Source organism: Cyanistes caeruleus, chromosome 2, assembly GCF_971803275.1.
Source record: "Cyanistes caeruleus chromosome 2, bCyaCae1.hap1.1, whole genome shotgun sequence".
In the NCBI taxonomy this organism is placed as follows: domain Eukaryota; kingdom Metazoa; phylum Chordata; class Aves; order Passeriformes; family Paridae; genus Cyanistes; species Cyanistes caeruleus.
The window spans coordinates 63,043,226-63,062,273 of record NC_141702.1 but is presented as its reverse complement, the minus strand read 5'-3'; the positions used below and the strand labels follow the sequence as shown (position 1 = coordinate 63,062,273).

Below are 19,048 nucleotides of genomic sequence, written 5' to 3'. Positions count from 1 at the left end.
AACAACTCCATGTGTATACAAGCCCAAATTTAAGGTGAGGGTGGTCACAAGATGATGTTCTCCATGAAAGTGACCTTAGAGCAGACGTCATTTCTATGTGAATTACAATGCTCTTGGCAGGGAAAGAACAGACATTTGAGAATGACTTAATTTTTATGACCAGGTACACATGCGTACACTACTGTTAACAATCCCCAGTCCCATGAACACTGGAATATCGATCATGAAGACGAGCATGTCTCGCTGTTGCTGCCTGGTACATACAGCATAAGATTTCCCGTGTGTTAGGAGACACTCTTGAACTGGGCCATGTTGGCCAAAGGTTTGAGTGCATTTATTCCTTTATCTTAGGATGGGTTAAGTGCAGAGAACTTAAGCCTTTGTCTCTAAATTGTTTGTGTCACTCAGGCCAAGCTTGGATTAAATTTTTGTGTCTACAACCAAATTACTGCTAGTGGAAGGCTGCTGACAAGTTCTTGTGTGGTCAGCTTTTAAAGATGGAGATGGTTCAGTGTACCACAAGATAAGCTCTTCCTGTTCCAATCACAGGAGTTTGCTGAGCTGGGGCTGGTAGGAAGTAATGTTAATTCTGGAGGTGGGTTGGTGTACTCAGGGAATATTTACCCATACCTAAAGTGGCTCCCAAACTGGCTGTTACATTTTTTGTATGCAAGTTCTTTACCATTTTGTGAAGAACTAATTGCCCATGCTTAGCTTGCTCAAGGTTGGGTTAGTGCTTCTTTGTCCTTTTCTTCCCCCCTGCTTTTTGGTACTCAGACCAAGAGATTGCTTCTCTGGTTCAGTGCATAGTTTGGTTAGACCCCAGTTCCACAATGCTGGGATAATGGAGTTCACTCCATATATGATTTTCATTGAAGCAATATGAAATCCCTTGAAATCCAGTGTGTCACATGTTAGGATAGAGAATTTTTTTATTATTATTTTATTTTATGCAAAATAGCAGGCAAATATTCAGACCATGTTTGTATTTGGTCTGATTTGGAGCTATATATGAGCATACATTTCCAATATCTGAAGCCACAATACATTTTTGAGCAAGTACCTACTACTGAAGTCATTCTTCCTCGGTGGGAATTGGAGCCTGTGAAACTAACCTGCTAGTTAAGGTGGTCATATGGGAGACTCAGATTCATGTGTGTGTTCCAAGAAGTGTATAAAGCAAAGCAGCTGTAGTGGGACAGATTGAGACTGATTTTTTTTCAAAACACTGAATGGCTTTGACATTTGACCAGTTCCTGGAGAAAGAGGAGAATAGGTTCAACTTCCTTCAATGAATCAGGCAGAGAGGAGACTTCAGAATGTATTTTGCAATACACCTAATCCTGACAGATGTTTGCCCTGACCCTGCTGCACCCTCCTAATCTCCCCCACCAAATGCTGAATGTGAGATTTCCAGCAGAGAGTGGGCATGAGGTAGGGCTGTGAGCAGCCTCACTGCCTAGTGTGTGCCTACCTGTTGATCTCCTGCACTGCACTCAAATATAAGCATGGTCTGTGTGTTGCAGTACTGCTGAAATGATAACCTGAGGCACCTAAACTTGGGGTTAGGCACTCAATTAGTTTGTAGATTTAGTTAATAAAATCTGAAGCGCTGTATAGCTTAATAATTTGTTTCTATAATAAGCACTTTGTTTTAGCAATAAAAATGTATATTTCATGCTTATATATTTGATATTTTTAATTACTCATTTTTCTAATACTGTTGTGAGGAAGGTGTTTTCCAAACTAAATGATTCTCTGATTCTGTGTTATAATTTATATTGTAATGTCATGTAACTCAAATGCAATTTAGGAACAGCATTTTTGGTATGAATAGTTTTTTCCTTGCTACATTTTGACTATGCTTAAATAAATAAGCTATATCATAAAAGGATATGGTCTTTAAAAATGTCAGATATTAAAAGTTACTGCAATTTTGTTCACTTAAATTCATGGAAGTGGCATTCAGATGACAGATACTCAAGGTTTTGCTGACCTTGTGAACATTACTGAGCAATCAGTCATTAAGTAATCATGAAGTGCTCATGAACAGTGTAGTCAATGTTTTCAGCACTTAACATACTTTTCCTTGAGAGCAGGAATCTTCTTGCTCCATCTCCTATTCTGGACCCATATTAGGAGCCAAATTTGTCCTAATTTTAAGGGAACACTGTTCTTCATTTTCCTTGTTTGCTTTTTCCTGTCACATCTCTTCTTAATGAGAGTAGCAGCCTTCTGTTCAACTTTTGACTTTGCATGTGTCTCTTAAAGACTATAATAAAACTTGAGGTTTATGTCTTGACAGTAGAAGGGCTGAGTTCTGCCTTCAGGTGGAAAAGCATAATTCCCCTTGAAATAAATGAAACTCTAGCATGTTTTTTGCAAAATTCTGCGAGGAGGGTGAGCAAAGCATTATTATACCAATCTTTGTGGATAATCTGAGACAAAGAGGATTAATGAATTGTCGGGATCCATTTTAAAAATCATTACTTAAAGCGACTACTGGCACTCAGGAGTTTCTGGGCTCCCAGTTCTATGTGTAATCCATGTGGCCATAATTCTGAAACCAAGGCACCCCAGGGTGGTGGATAAATTATTCCTCCAAGAGGTTCCATGGCAGGTTTTTCAGATTCTCCAGTCTAGTGTGTAGACAACCAAATTGGCACTTGGACCCACACACTGCTTTGCAGTTTATGGAAGCAAATCGGCAGTGAAGGAAAGGCTCTGGATGCCATGGCTGAAGGATGAGCTGTAATGTCTGGTGTACAGGGTGCCACTGTTGATGCTTAACACACAGGAGGCAAGGCAGGGTGAATAGAGGAGGCATGGAAGAGGGAACGTCATGATGGGAGAGGATAGGGTGGGCATGGAAGGAAAAGAAAATGTGAGGAGTATGAGAGAAAAAGCAGAATGTGAAGGAAATGGGTTATAGAGCCAAATAAGAGAGAAGCATTATTAATTTATGTAATTTCTTATAATTTGAAGAATGACCATTACATATATCTATATATCTATATCATGACAGTGCTGCTGTGGAAGGTATTCCAGGAATTATTGTTTGTTTCTGCAACACAAAGAAATAACTGTTAATTTGATTTTCTGAATTGAACAAAGTTAATGTTGTACTTTGTGACAGACTGGGATCAGATTTGCCAAAACACAATGAATTAAACTGCTTCCTGAAAAAATAACAGTTTGCACTTGCCCCCCCTGATATTAATATCAGATTTCAAAATTACTTATATTAAAGTAGGATTGTGTTTTTACATGAAAACCCTTATTTCCTGAGCATTAAATTTTCTATTAGATGCAATGGGCATCCATTTAATGGCTAAGAATGGAATACATATGCCCATATTTTGTCACTAAAACTCCAGTGTAAAATCTACCTATGGCCACTTGCCTTTTTATTCTGAACTATTAAAAAGGATCCTCCTAAAATATTCTTGTTAGAAATACACATGTTCTCTTAAATTCACTTCACTAATATACTCTGTATTATTAAAAATATTATGGAAGGTTTTAATTCATTGGTAAGATGCAGGAGATCATTGAGAAAGGGAGAAATGAGAGCTTGAACATGCAAAACATGCCTACACGAGCTTACTTAGGATGGGCACATAATCAAATGTCAGAGATATATATTTCTTTGTTGTTTCTTCCAGTATCAGTAGCCTTAAGTGTTATTTTCACTGTTGTGGATACCACATTTGATAGGCGTAACAAAAATGTCGTTTTCAAGCTGACCCTTTTAAGGCAGAATAGCCTGAAGGAAATGCACCCATTCTGCTTCAAAGAAGATCTGTCTGTAGGAAGGAGGAATAATATGCATGCATAAGTAATTAATAATGATCTGAAGCTTTGATATTTTGTAAGGCCCAGAAAATTACATTTTTGCAGGCTGTAATATATTGTTGGGTTAAAACCACATGGCTTAATTCCATATGCTGTGACAAAATTTCTGTTGAGATAAATAGGAACCAAGCTTGAATAAGGACAGAAGTATCAAAAGCATTGGTTTGACTGCTGTGTGTGTCCTTTTATTACACCAGTGAATACAGTTGTGGTATCACTGCAATCCTTAATAGGATAATATGGATGAGAAAGATCTTCAATACAGAATATAATGAGGTGCTCAAATAGTCTGACTTTTCACTTAATTTAAAGAATTCATTCCCCTGAAAAGCTCAATTTCTACATACCTAATAGTACAACATGAAATTCAGAGGCCAAATCTCATTGACTAGATTTTGTTTGAATATGTTTTAAAACAGCTTCTTTGACTTCATTAGATGTCTTTAATGTAGCCATTTGTAAAGTCCTTTTCTTGTATAATAGATTAACTTGCAAAGAGGAACTGGCTGATACAGCGATGCCTTCTGACAGTCCTATTTTTAGAATCAGAGGGAGGTACAGTCAAATAAAACATGCTGCAATTAATAAGCTAGATATCTAAGTGTGGATCATTTTGAGGAAACTCCCTCTGTATTTTAACAGTCTTCTGGGCCTTCCTGCCCACCTTATAACCACAGAGAATCCCACAGGATATTTTTACCTGGTGAGAAAGTACCTGTGCGCTGTAACAGGTATATACATATATTTAGTTTTTACTTTTTTTTTTTTTTTTGTTCAGTGACAAAAGATGAGAACCTGATGATCAACTTCCACCATCCATTTATGCCTCTTCTCACACGTTGTTTCAGCAGGACATCAGGACAATGAACTAACAGGTAACCACCCTATTACATGCCATGGCTACAGCAACACCACTCTAGTACTTTTCACAGATGGAGGTTTGAAAACCTGGGGGAGTATGTTGTTATGATGTGTTCTGGGGTGGGTGGGTGTTAAACTACTCAGGACCCAAACTGGTCAGTTAAATAGAAACATTGAAAGATTCAGGAGATTTAATAGTAAAACACAAAATTTGTAGTAAAAGGAAAATTGCCATTCTGAGGTCAAGGGAAATGGACTGAGCATGGTGTGACTTTTGGTGAACTATTAGCACAGGGAAACAGGGAAAAGATCATCCTGATGGCAGTCTGACAGCAGGTTAGTTTAATTCTGTGCCTGAGATATGACTGGCAGAGTTTAGATGTTGCCTTTATTGAAATATTACGTTTTAGAAATTTGAGTAGCAAGATGATAGTGTTTGCAATTGAAAACATCTCAGCATTTTTGTATGGATAAAGTTTCTTTTACATGCAAATTGGGCACTAGTTGAATTGATATTGCCAGATTATGGTTATTGCCCCAGAAAAGCTTTTCAATGAACATTTCTGCCCATTAAAGTTCTCAGGAAAGTAAGCATTCAAACCTAGACTTCCTTGACTGGAAGCTTGGATTGGCAAGATGAGGTTAGTTAACCTAATTTAGGAATCCATTCCTTTGGTGCACTGACAAATTGTCTGGTGAGAAAGGCTGGAGAAAGGTTGAATCTATAAATGCAACTTCCCTGCAGGTCAGCTACACTCAGTGCCTCTGTTCTTCTCTGTTCTTAGTGTACAATCCCTTTACCTTTTCCACAGATGCTTGGGCAAATTGCCTGTGCTTTCTCAGTGAGCACTGGACAAGAATGTGCAAGGCAGCTAATGGTGAAGGGGATGAACTCTCAGGAGTCCTTCTGATGCATTTCTTGATGGCATTTACCTCTGTCAATGCCGGTGCTTCAATGCTGTGGCACATTCACTAACTATATGAGGCATTCCTGTAATTTCCATTTAGCACATATTTTTAGCCACATTCAGACAGCACACTTTAAGGTTATTAATAAGCAACAGAGAGCTAAACAGGTGTTCCCAAGGAGCCAAACTTGTTACTTCTGTCTTCTTAAATCCATTGTCAGCACACTGACATTTTGTTTACTACTATTGGAACAGTTTGTTATCTAATTCTGTATACTTACACCCTACAAACAAGTTATCTATTCTAATGCTCTGTCTAGACAAAGACTTAGAGGTGTGATGTTAGCATGTGCAACCAGCTTTAACCCATGCTAACCTGTTAGAACCTAGGCTCCCTATGATTCTTTAAGACAGTCTATTCAGCACATTTCAAAGGTAATGTGTCCTGTCTAAAGCTGAAGAAAAATATAGTTTGACAAAAGCTCTAAGAAGACAGCAGTGTGCATCACTAGTCTCTTTGTGTAACTGCTAGGTTCCATCCACCTCCCCCCCTTCAAGTTGGCATAGTATTTTTTTGTAAAACAATGTGTCTTTGTTTTATTTATAAACCTGCCTATCACTTTTGCCTTTGTGGAAGACTCCACAGTTTTATCTAGGCTCTGTTCACAATGAATTTTTAACTGATGTATTTGCAGTCGCATTTAATCATTATTGTGGACTTCTAGTTCTGCACTGAGCCACAGTTAACCCTCAGAGTTCAACTGTACCACTAGTACTTTTTAACTAAGGTAGCACATCTGCTTTAGGTAGTGTTGCAAGAGTTGTTCTCTATAATCCAAGTTGTCTGGAATTATGTGGTCAGAGTCAAGTATCTTATGAAATATACGTTGAATTCAGTTTTTCCCAGGGCAGCCATCACAGTAAAGGAGATTTTTGAATATAGAAATTACTTGTATGTAATTTGTCTGATCTCTCATTTATTAGAACAGTTGATTGATGTGCAGAGTACTCCATTCTGAATCAAATAAAACATGTGCATAACTTTTCTCTCTAGGAATATCTTGAATTTTCATATTTAAAATCTGACAGCTGAAACAAGAGGGATTTTTATCAGTGTGTAACCACTGCACACCCATAGTAATGCAAAAAAAAAAAAAAAAGAGAGGGAGAAAAAAGGATTTAATGTCTGTTTATAACAGCCAGATTCATCTCCCTGTAGTGCCTTGATCTTTCTTATTCTTTTTTTTTTTTGTTTATTTTTTTTTAGGTAAGGCAAAAATAGGAGTCATTCTTTGATAAACACCTTATGTGATAACATGTGTTTCTTATTTGTGCTGACTTGTTTACTTGATTGCTGAATATTTTCAGGTATCAACCCTTTAAGACCAATAGAATTCTAAGCTCTTACTGAGTTAGATTAATTTTTGTCTTTATTGTTTGACCATGATGATGGCAGATGCTATACCGCCATCTTTCTCTCTTATTCTCCAGTACACTGAAACCATTTTTTATGACATATTATCTACTTATTTTAATGCTGGCCATTGTAAAAATCTATTTCAGATCCTCAGACATTCTTATGTCCTCTGTCAAGGTCTCTGCTGGTTCGGTTTTCAGTATTCCTACATCATATTATTTTGCACTGCCACGCCCTTTACACATTTTTATTTCAATGATTCTTCTTATACATGCCCTACATAACTCACTAAAATCAGTCTCCATTTAATTCTCTTGCCTTGCTTTCTGTTAATTCCCACTTTTTATAGTGATTTTTTTTTTTTTTATAATATAATTTTAACCTCTCTGGTAAGCTGATTTGCATTCCTTCTTGTATTCTTAAAAACCAGGACAGACCTGCTCTGAGTGATACATAGAACCAAATCAGTATGACCCCTCATAACTTTATTTTTCTACCACTGAAATACTGCACTGTATGTCCAGTTAAGAATTTAGAGAATGTAGAATAAGATCTTTACTTTTATTTCACAACTGAAGAGTTCTGTCTGGTCTGTTCAGCAGCCAGAGAACCACATTGTATGAGCAGTGCTGGTTCTGCCAGCAGGTCCTCAAACTTCAGCATCCACAGCAGCTCTGCAGGATCAGTTAAGCAGCCCCAGGCCACCTGCTGACCTGCAAGGTAGTTCTTTTCTCACAACTCAGTCAACTGGAAACACTATCTTTTTGTAATCCATACTCTGATAAATAGTATTCTTCATTAGCATTGGATTTATTCATGTTGTTGATTTCATTAGGCAGAAGGACGATGAACAATCATTCTGCTTCATAAATGTAAGTTGCACTAGCCTAGTGTCACAATCTGGTGTGAGTTACATGATCAGTGTTCTTGGGGGAGGAAGCTGCATTTCAAACACAGACAAAAGAAATTTGACACCATTTTTAACTTGATGAAGAAACATACAAGTGTCCTGTCATGGACTGGATGCTCTACTTTATCTTTTAGCAAAGACATACCATTTCATCCATAATGCACACAAGCTGCTTCAAATGATAAGGCAGAACAAGAGGCTTGTTAAAGGATGGTCTGCTTTTGCCCAAGGTGGGCATGGAGTTCTTTCCTCTGTATTCCCTGTCATCTCCCTGCCAACATAACAGCAACAAGGTAGGAAAAGCATTCCAGAACTTCATGTTATAAGATGGAGAGTTTCAAGTGATAATTCTTTGGACATTCACTTGTTTTTGTGGCTGAGGTTTTCTCTTAGGTGGGAAGTGAGAGTGAGCCCATGTACTGGTTTTGTAGGTCTTTGTCCCTTGCCCATAGAAGCCAAGTATTCTTACAGAACAGTGGGGTACAGAATGATCTGTGGGATAGAGATTTATTTTCCCTCATGCTGCAGCCCTGAGTAGTATAACATCAAGGAATAATTTTCTTTTAGGAAGAATACATTCATTAAAAAGAATTCCCCTTTCTGCACAAAATGTGATGGTGTGATCAAGGTTATAGGTGCCAATACTATCTAGTTACTCTTGTTGTCTGTAAAGTTCTAAGAACAGCTTTACATTCTTTCATTATTTTGAGACAGGTGGAAACACTGTTCATTAAAAATTTAGCACTCTTCTCATTTATTCAGAATAGATTAACATAGTGGTGCACTACTATAGGTTGTTGCATATGAAACTGGTGGTGCTGTTACCCTTGAGCCAGACATGTGGCTCTTTCTTAAAAGGATGCAGTAAATGCACACAGTTCTCTATCAATCACAGTAAGTGCACTGGATTTTTCAGAAGTGTCTATTAGTTTCAGGTGCGTCACTTCTGTGGTGCTTATCTTCATACAGCTTAAGAGTCTGATTTTCAAAGAGCAGGTGTCCATCATTTTGGAAAAATCCAGCTATATTAAAGTGTCAGTCAACTGGAGGTATCCAGATGCACTAAGCCATTTTTTGAAGTCTTGTTCAAACCAATGTCTTCTGCAAGACTTTGTAGTCTAATTCACCAAATACAATGTATAGAATGAAAACAAGATGAGGCTTGAGAAGAGAGAGACATCAAAGGGAACAGAATGAAAACACAGAATTTGTCATATCAGAGCAGACCGTTGATCTGAGGAGAACTGTGTTCTGCTTCCAGCTGTGGCCAGTACCCTGTGATTATAAAAGAAGGGCCAAAAACTGTGATTCATAGCTTGCCATACAAAAATCCCCCCCCCAAGGTTTTTGCTCGTGTTGTTCACTGCAATACATTGGTTAAGTAAGAATGAAGTGGAACAAGAAGCCATGCATGCCACTTGATAGTTGATGTGAAGAAAGTGTATCTGTGTCTAACATCCTGGGAAAATGCTACAAGACTAGTTCACCCTTAGGAAGGTACTATTCCTGTAATGCTGCCACATTCAGTGCCAATGGTGGATTGTATCTGCCTTGAACAGAAACTGCCAAATTTGCATGGGGAATTTCTTTGGAATTATTTTTCTTAATTTTTTCTGATTGTTCAGAAAACTTTGTGTTATGTCATTCATTTCTCCTTTGTGCAGGAACTGTTGCGTAAGTTGGAAAACAGCTCATCAGCTAAGGCATTGCTTCCTCAAAATGCAGATGTAAAGTTGGGTACTGAAGGTCATCCTGTGTGTCATATCCTTCTTATTTCTGCATCACTTCTAACTTGCTTCTTCCTAATTATCACATTATAAGAAAGTATGTGCAGTGTCATGGATTGAGGTAGGATAGAGGGGATCTTTGGAAATTATCTGGTCACCCCTCTCCTGCTCAAAGCACTGCTAACATTTGGTAAAAGTGTTTAGGATCTTGTCCAGGAAAACTTTGAATATTACCGAGAAGTCTCATGACCTCTTTGTGAGCTTGTTCCTTTTTCTGCCTATTCTTATGTTTTGGTTTTTTTTTTTGGTTTTTTTTTCCCTTTTGCATGTCATTGCAGTTTCCAGTGATGTAAGTTTTGAGGACTGCCTCTTGGCCTTTTGCTGTGCACTGCTGAGAAGAAGCTATCTCTGTCTTCTCTCTGTCTCTTTTACCCTGTTTAGGAAGTTGAAAATAGAAACTAGACTCTCCTTATGCCTTTTATCTGGGTTGAACAAATCCAGTTTCCTCAGCTTCTTGTCCTATGCTTCACCAGAGTGATGAAACTTTTCTGTTTTTAAGTATCCATTTTGTTAGGGAACCCCAAACAACACACAGTGCTCCAGATGGGGTCCCTCAAGCGCTAAATTGCAGGAATAATTGCTTATTTATAAAATGGGTCATGATTGTTTTCCCTCTCATTCTTCTACATTAATACAAAGGTAAAGACAAAGAAGAAAAACAAGATTTTGGGACTACTAGAAGGGAGAAAAGAGATGCTGTGCTTAATTTTTCCTTCTGGTTCTTTCAGTTTTGCTTTTTTTCCCTGCATAGTGACACAACTTCAAAAGAAAGGGCAGATGGTGCTGCTACTGATCCCAGCTATCAAAGAAACACCCTCCTGGGAGGGAGGCAAGAGATAGGGGTTTCAGATAGTTCTATCTTGGTCCTGTCACTTGTTTGGGAGGAGTGTGCTATCCATTCAGAGATTATTTAGTATCAACTTGAATATTCCCACAGAGATCTTTTTGCATGCAAAAATGTTGTTTTGAATTTTGAGGCTTTTCTGCGTTTGCAGACATTCTTCTTGCCCCTATAGCAAGTAAAATGTGTGTGAAACACCTCAGGCTGGATTTTTGTACCTTTAGATATACTGCATCTATTACTTTGTTTGAGAAAGGCGATGCTTTGGTGATTTAGACATAGGAATTGCTTTTCTAATTTCCAAGTTTCATTGCAGTTTAGACCAGGGGAAAGCTCTGTGCTTGACTCAAGCAAGGTACTTCCAGAACAAAATGAAAGCTGAGTCCGGCTGCTGTCAGCTGGGTTGCCCAGGTACATAAAATCCCACTTAATTGTTGAAGTCCTCTGGGGGGGGGGTGGTCTAACTTCAAGAGTAAGTTTCTAGCAGTATTTAGGCAACTAAGTGAACAGGTAAGAAAATAATGTGATTTAAGGAATTTTCAGCCCTTCCATCTCTCAATTTCCTGTTTTTGACATGGACATATTCACTTCTTGCGAGGGTGTTGTGGAGATGAAGTTACATATTCAGGTCTACAGAGTTCTCAGACACTATACTGTGTGCAGGACATGAAGCTATTTCACCAGGTACTATGATAGAGGGATTTAATGCTCCTCCTATCTCAATCCAGTCAATCCTCTGCTTTCCTTCTGCTTGTTTGCCTTTTCCCTCCTGTTTTATTGTGATATACTTCTGTTCCTTGAGAAGCATATGTTGACGAATACTGATGGGTGACTGAGTATTGTGGAAGAGGTACATACTAGTCAGATTTCTTTTTTTCCCATGGCAGTTCTACAAAAAATAACTGCAAACCCATTAATAAAAAAAACCCAGGCATTTGGTATCACTGTGCAGAGTATAAATCACCAAAGAGGCAGCCTTGTGTTTGACTTTCTAATATGCAACAGAAGTGCCTTCACATCATCAGATGTTGATGCTATGGCTGCCATTCCTAAGTTGTTCCCCCCACACCCCGAGCTGCTGCTAATAAATTACAAACACATTTGCTCTCATTAATCATTCTTTGGAATGGCAGAATAGTCTTTGCTGATTGAAAATAATTATTAGCTTCTCAAAAGGATTAAACAGCCTGTTTGGATTTTAATTTATATCACCATTTTGATGGAGTGATGTGGGGGTATGTACACAGCCTTTGTCTTAAAAGTAGTAATAATAATAATTAATGCCGTGTAACAAAGAGTTTCAGAAGGACTTCAGACAAAGAGAGAAAGAAAAGGCAGGCAAGGTGAGCTGTGGAATAAATGTAGGACACAGAACTGAATATAAGCTTGCGTTGGGCAAGAAGCCTCCTACTGTAGCAGAGCAGTGATAAACACAAAGGAAACGACAGCATTCTCTACATAGCAGTGGAGAGACTTGAAATTTCTGGCTAACATTACAATCTGAGCAGTGTAATTAATCTGGAATTGAAAGAATACCACAGATGTTTAAAATTATTTTTTTCTACTGAGTCAGTATCCTGCACATTTACAAATTGTAGGTTGTGGATTAATAGCCTCTGAGGTTCATTACCCGATGGGCCTTGCTCCAAGCTTTGAATTTACACTCAGCAAAGTGTATTTGGATTGAGACAATTTCCTGAAGTCAGGTCCCAAGGCTTTAAAATAAAGTGTGTTTGCTCTTAAAGTGTTTTGTGGGCACTGGGATGGGAGTGCTTGCTGGAGTGTCAGGGGTATTAAAATTAAAAAAAAAAGAAAAAGTACGTCAGGTAAGATTTAGCACATGTAAACTTCAGAATGGGATGAAATGTGGAGATTGCCAAATTGTATAACCTTATTAATGTCTTATGCTCACATTGTAACACTGCTAATATGATATTTGCCTCCTGAAGGGCAGGACTTATTAACTAGATCAATGTTCTACATTAATTTGATTGCACTGTCTTGGGACTGAGCTGACACATCGGTGCAGTGCAATACACCTCTCTGTGGGGTTACCAGCTACTGAGGGTTCTTCACATGATACAGGCAGGCTTTCCAAGAATCTGAGTGGTACAGAAACACTATGGGTCATTTTTTGGATAGGGTGAATGCCATCAAAATCCCCGTGCTTGATATTTCCTGTTCGTTCTCTGTAGGCTTCTCTCTGCCTTGACCCTCATTTTAGTTCTTTAAGTCATTCCTTAGAGTCTGTCATGGAACTTGGATGTGGAGCTGTTAAAATAAATCCCTCTGTGACTGTCACGTTTCATTCATCTTCAGTGGCATGCTTGAAGTGAGAGCCCAAACACCGGGAGACCAATAATGGATTTTCTTCACCTGGGGGGATGGGACATGTGGCATTCCAGTTTCTACTCAGAAATATTTACATAGATTTCACAAAATGAGAAAATCCCATCAAGAAGGGTGGAGATGTGATCTCCTTGTCTGGAAGTAGAGACGGTCATGAATTAAACCTGTGAAGAAGCAGAAAGGACTGCCACTGCTATCAAGGAGAGGAGAATCCAGAATGGTTCTTCCATGTGCTGCTGTTTACTGATGTGGACTCCTGAGAGAGAGATGTAAGTACAGTGCCTTTCTCGATTCATTTATGACCAAGTAATGAATGGTTGGTCACTATTTAAATGGTTGTATGTCTAATCAATAGCACCTTACTAGCTTTAGCAGTGGAAGAAGGGGGTATTTTAAACACTGAATGTTCAAACTATGCTTTAAATGTTTGGCTAAGGAGTCAAGCAGGTATTTTGTGACTCTAACTCTGGTCACCCCCAGAACTCATTTCCTGATGGTAATCTTTGGATATGACTTTCACTGAAAAGAAATTGTACACAGATACAGTGAAGTAGTGTATCTTCTGTTCCTCATCACAATTTGTACCAAGAATCACAATACAAAAGCTTATCTGAATTTATGGTTGGATAAATGATTTTGTGACATGGGTCAAGGAACCCTTGACCTAATTATTTAACTAGCCTCCGGAGCATCATTTCTCTGACTGTACAATAGGAATCTGAATTTCTCTTGGACTTTGATATGCTTAATTAATGTGCAAGGTCTTCTGGCAGGTGTAATATCTTAAAATGTATGTAAGCATTTTGAGGACCTGTGCACTGAGATCCCCATTTCCACTGAGTGCTGCAGTTGAAACAGGCAACAAGATGGGCTGTGTGACAGGGTGCACAGCACAGGGTGCTCTCAACCATAAAGTTAAAGACAGTGTGTACTCCAGACAGCTTGCAACCTAAATACTGGGGATTTATTTTAGCAGCTGTTTACATAATTCTTATATCAGTGTGAAAATTGTCTATGAAAATATTTAAAAGTAAATGCAATTTATTCTTCCAAAGTTCAGTATCCAGTTCCTAAACGTGGAGCTCCAGATGGAGGTTTATTTACTAGAAGTGTGTCTGTAACATTATGTGTGGCAGTATATTCTATTCCTTCCCTTTTTACAGGGTAATATTCCTATGTGAAAGTTCCATTTTGAACCTACTCCATACCAAATATTTTCTTTTTCAGTCATCTAGGAAGACATTTCTGAAAACTGTATATACTGAAATAGGTTAACAACTTTCTTGTTTTTCTCACAGATCACCTTAATAAATGTTTCATTGATTCTTTACTATGTTAATTGGTACTTTTGTGTCCTTAATTCAGACCTTTCCACGTGCAGGAAGATTAAATGCACAGAGATCAAGAAGGATAGAATAGGTGAGACCTGTCTGTATTTTGCATGCAGAGATTATTTGATTTTATGAGGGGAAGGAACTCATCTAACCTTATAACTAACAGTTGCTGGTTGATTTGCATAATGAGCTGATGGCAAAGCTTTCCTTGTCAACAATTAAAAGCAACATTGGATTCAAATTTGCAAAGTTGCAGAGAACGATAAATGAAAATATACTGGACCTGGGAATTAAGGCAACAAAATACCTGTCTTCCACATGTTAGCCTAATTTCTACTTTCTCTGGACTGAGATCTCCTTTCCAAGTGACTTCATGCAATCAGATGGGAAAGCGTTTTCCTCACCTCCCATGTGTGCAGGGAAGATCCTCTCTCCAGTGAAAACCATGATCCCTTGATGGCACAGCCATCTGATGAGTAGGTGGGAGGACGCTTGACTGTGTCTCTTCTGACACAATCAGCATCATGTAGAATGGGAAGGAAGGTGTAGGAGATACAGAACTTTCTGAACTTTAAACCACAAAACTTTTTTTGTAAGTTGAATTTGGGCGCATGTCGGCTCCTCTCGGTATGCTCCTGTATGTTAGCACCCAGTTACATATTTCTCACACACAAGTCTTAAAATTAGATAGTGCATGTTATATTCTTTTTAATGACTGAGATCTTTGGTTATGAACAATTCTACTATTACAAAGCAGAAACACACAAAAAAATCAGGGAATGAAAAACATTAACCAAGAAGATTAAGTTTTTATACAATCATTGGCATGATCTATTAAAATATGGGATTTTATAGAACAAAATACATTTACATCTCTTAGAGACATTGAAAAAGTGGGAATAGTCAAGATGACATTGAACATTCATTCTTCTTTAATGCACTTTATTAACTTGGGTTATCATATTTTCTTATCAGCTGTTTTTATTTTTATGTTTTTTATTTTTATGCAGCTTGGGCCTGATCCAGTTTCTTCTCACCAGTGAGAAGTATTCTTTGTATAGGGAAAATAGGATTTTATTCTTTTGTTTGTTGATTTTGACTGCTCATTAGAGTTCACTTCTGTTTGAGCTGTTAACAATATGTCACTATATCTTGAGAGTCTCTTTGGATTATTGCTTGATAATTGGGAGACTGTATAATACAACAAATTATTTTTAAAAGGGTATAGGGCATAACAGAAGGCTGCTCTATAATTTGTTGTAATCATTAGATTGACTCATTTGTCTATTCTAAACAAATTTTACTATGTTATTGCAATTACTGTATGTCAAAAAATAGTAAAACAAAAGAATCCCATTGGCTTCTATTTCAAGAGAGTTATTAACAGGAGAACCTGAACTTAACTGCAGCATTAAGATACAATATCTGGTTCTGGCTTTTTAAATCCAACAAAAGTCAAATAAATTGCGTGGATGAAACTGAAGTGTATTTCAATTGTTTTGTTTTGCTCGGTGCTAGGGTAGAATGTGAAACTAAATATGTTCATCCAAAGATAACTGAGGAGTTCCTGCTCCTGTTTAGATTTCATCGTCTGTTAGAAATTTCCTAGGTGATTAAACTAATGCACTGTAAAAGAATGAATCAGTCCTGCAGAGCTCCTCTCTGTACTGAGAATAACTTGCTCGGTTAAGTACTGTTGGGGTTTTACTAAATTAAAATCCCAGGAATTTTTGTACATAATATATTTTATCTGTGAAAGCTGAATAAAATTTTATATCTGACTCTCAAACTAAATTCCTATGGTAATTAATAAAGAAGATTTGAATACATTTCTGTTAGAGTAATCTTTGACCAATTTAATAACTTGATTTTCTTAACAGAGGAAAATCCTTATCTCTCAAGGCTTGTGGTAACATTGGGACACACCATGAAATTGTTAAGAGAATCAGAGAGTCTTTGTTGTGAGAAGATGAATTCAGATTGGAAAGTTATCATTTACTGGCTCAGGTGGAATACATTCTTAGTAATTATTTAATATTTATATTTCAGTTCTTCTGTAGATACCAATAGATTCCTGAAACTCTTATCAGAAGTGTCATGTAGGCTGCTTGCAAAGCTGACTCATTTTAACTATTCACCTGTTTACAGATAAATACAAATATTGTTTTTTTACATGTCAGCACAGATAGGTAAAAAAATAGTCAGATGTATGTTCTTAAAGCATACACACACGCACACACACACACACACATATTTGCCTTTTTTTAGTAGATTTATTAAATGTTACTTATCCCCACCCCCTCTTGGCCTATTTTTTGTGACTGGTATGGCAAGGAGGAATGACAAGAGCTAAAAAAGAGATAAGGAAATGATCTTATCAGCCAGCTCAGAGATGGCATTTCCTGAGTGGCATTTTGCAATTGTTGCATGGAATAAAAGTGTAGATATATAATAAATTTATGCTTTTCAGTGGGTTTGTCTTTTAACACCTGATCTCCAGCTGCAACTTATTCTTGTCCACTTCAATCAGTGTAGTTGTGGATAAAGATTACAAGAAATTAATTTAAATGAAACAAATGCATCCTTTTTTTTATATGACATAGAATTTATGTATGTATTCACTACTTAATTCAATACACAAATCACAGTTTGATTTTTGAGTGTAGTGAACAGAAATAATTCTCACTTTTTTTTTTTTAATATATGTCCTTTTCCAGTTTTTAAAGTTTTCTTTTAAAATTTCATGTAAACATCTTACTGTGCTGTACCCAGCAAGTACCTGGAAGTGTGCACTTCTCTGTAAATTGCTAAATAAATGAAAAATCTGACTAAAATTGACTGAACTGTGAAAAAAAACCCACAATCAAATATATGCACCAATTTGAATTCCATACTAAATTTTAATTCAATCATATTTGCTGCCCTTTTATGCTTTCTGTTTGTGAACACTTAAGAACTTGATTCTTGATGCTGAGATAATTTCAGGAACATTTAAGACTGAAGATTTTATGAAATAAATGTGTATTAGGGTAGTAACAGGGTGAGATTCCTTTGGTCCTTTTGTAATAAAGCTTGTGATGGCATTGTGGAATGATGCTTGTCTTTATAAAGGGCTGGCTGATGTAGGACTTGATCTGGAAGAGGGCCTTTCATGGTAAAATTCAGTAGTCTTACACCAGCTAGGGAAGACTCCCATACTTAGGAAGTAAAGCAGACAGATTTTTATAAGAATGTTACAAAGTCTATTTGATTTACTTGAAATGACCAGTATGTTCAGAAAAAGGTTTCTTGTGCAACAGCACTTGGCAGAAGGCAAAAGAGCATTGCACAGTCTGGAGAAAGGAGTTGATAGCAGCTCAGCATACAGTGCTTTCCTTAATTATTTTGGAACGGTACGTTTAGTTGGCTTTTGACCTGGTGTCCTCCTAAATCAACATTAAAGGTCAGACAGATAAATAAGAGAAATTTGATGCACTGGTAATTAAGAAGGTATTCTGATTCAGGGCAGTAACTTTGAGGAAATGAATGCAACCAGACAGATGCAAAAGGAGGGGAGAGCCTTTCCAAAGCTACTCCAACAACCTTTGAGCTCTGCTTCTGCAGGGTACAGTACTGTGCCTGCTGTGGAGGGAAGGCTGGTTTAGTTCTCTCTCCTATTTTGTTTTCAGTGTAGGGCCACTCTGTTCAAAAGATGTTAGGGACATGGCAGATCTTGCTGCAAGTGAGGAGGAATGCCCACACTATTTTTATGTGTGAGTTCTATTTCCATGTATGTGTTCCATTTCCATGACAAACATTGACCCAAACTGGATAGCACTGGTAGCTGATAGATTAAGGCAGGGCAGATCCTGAAGGAAAGAGCTCCTTTCAAGAGATGGGGTTTTGACAACTGTCAAGTCAAGGAATTTCATCTTTATTGTAATGGAGACTTGGAAGTTCTTCCTACTCAGCTGCTGAAGAGCCCAAAGCCAGCAAAGCAATGGGTTAAGGACAGCATCAAGCTGGATGGAGCATAAATAGACATGTTAATGAACTGAAGAGTAAAATAGCTCCTAACTGAAATACACATTCTCTTACTTAAGTCAGCAATTGCATTGGAAGGTAGCAAACATTATATTTATAAAAAGCCTGCATAATAACCTGGAGAATTACAGAGCAGTAAGACTTACTTCAGTTCCTGGAAACTTAGCTGATAGGATGATTAAAAATACAGAAGCTATAAAAAAATCTCAGAAATACAGAGTTTGATGATATGGTAGGGAAAAAATGACACAAATTTTGTAAAGGATTATTGCACCTCACTAGTTCCTTAAATGTATAAATGGTACAGTAGATGAATGAATGCCAGTTGTTAAAATATATTTCTGTACATAATCACTGATACTTCTCGAAGTGACAGCTAAAGAAACAAAAGAATGGAATTTCCCTAGAAAGGTGGTGAGAGGAGATAGAAGACTGAGATTCAAGTATTCCTTCCGAATCAGTGCAGAAGATAGATTTGATCTTACATTCTCTGTATTCAAAATAACTGTTAAAATTGGTGGATTTCTGAGATACCAAGGAGTGAATTTTTTGTTCCCTTTGTTCTGATAGGATTTACAGTGCCTGGCAGAATGCCTGCTTCAGCTGAATTGATGCCTAAACCCCACCCATTTCCTCTGTTTCACTGCTTAGCGGTGTCACATTCAGCCAGCTTTGGGAATCTCTTTAGCTGCATATTAATTGCATGCAAGTATGCCATTAGGCATCAGGGCATGTCTGAGTTAGGCATAGTAACACTTTAGTA

The 19,048-nt window shown here is 37.6% G+C and overlaps 1 long non-coding RNA gene across 1 annotated transcript; it reads left to right on the top strand.

Annotated features, from left to right (window-relative positions):
* Positions 1 to 36: 36 nt before the first annotated feature.
* On the top strand, positions 37 to 16,091 carry LOC111926778 (uncharacterized). The gene is made up of 4 exons (XR_002863171.2): positions 37 to 256; positions 4,634 to 4,730; positions 12,899 to 13,197; positions 14,294 to 16,091. It is a non-coding gene; the product is annotated as an uncharacterized LOC111926778 (long non-coding RNA).
* Positions 16,092 to 19,048: the final 2,957 nt, after the last annotated feature.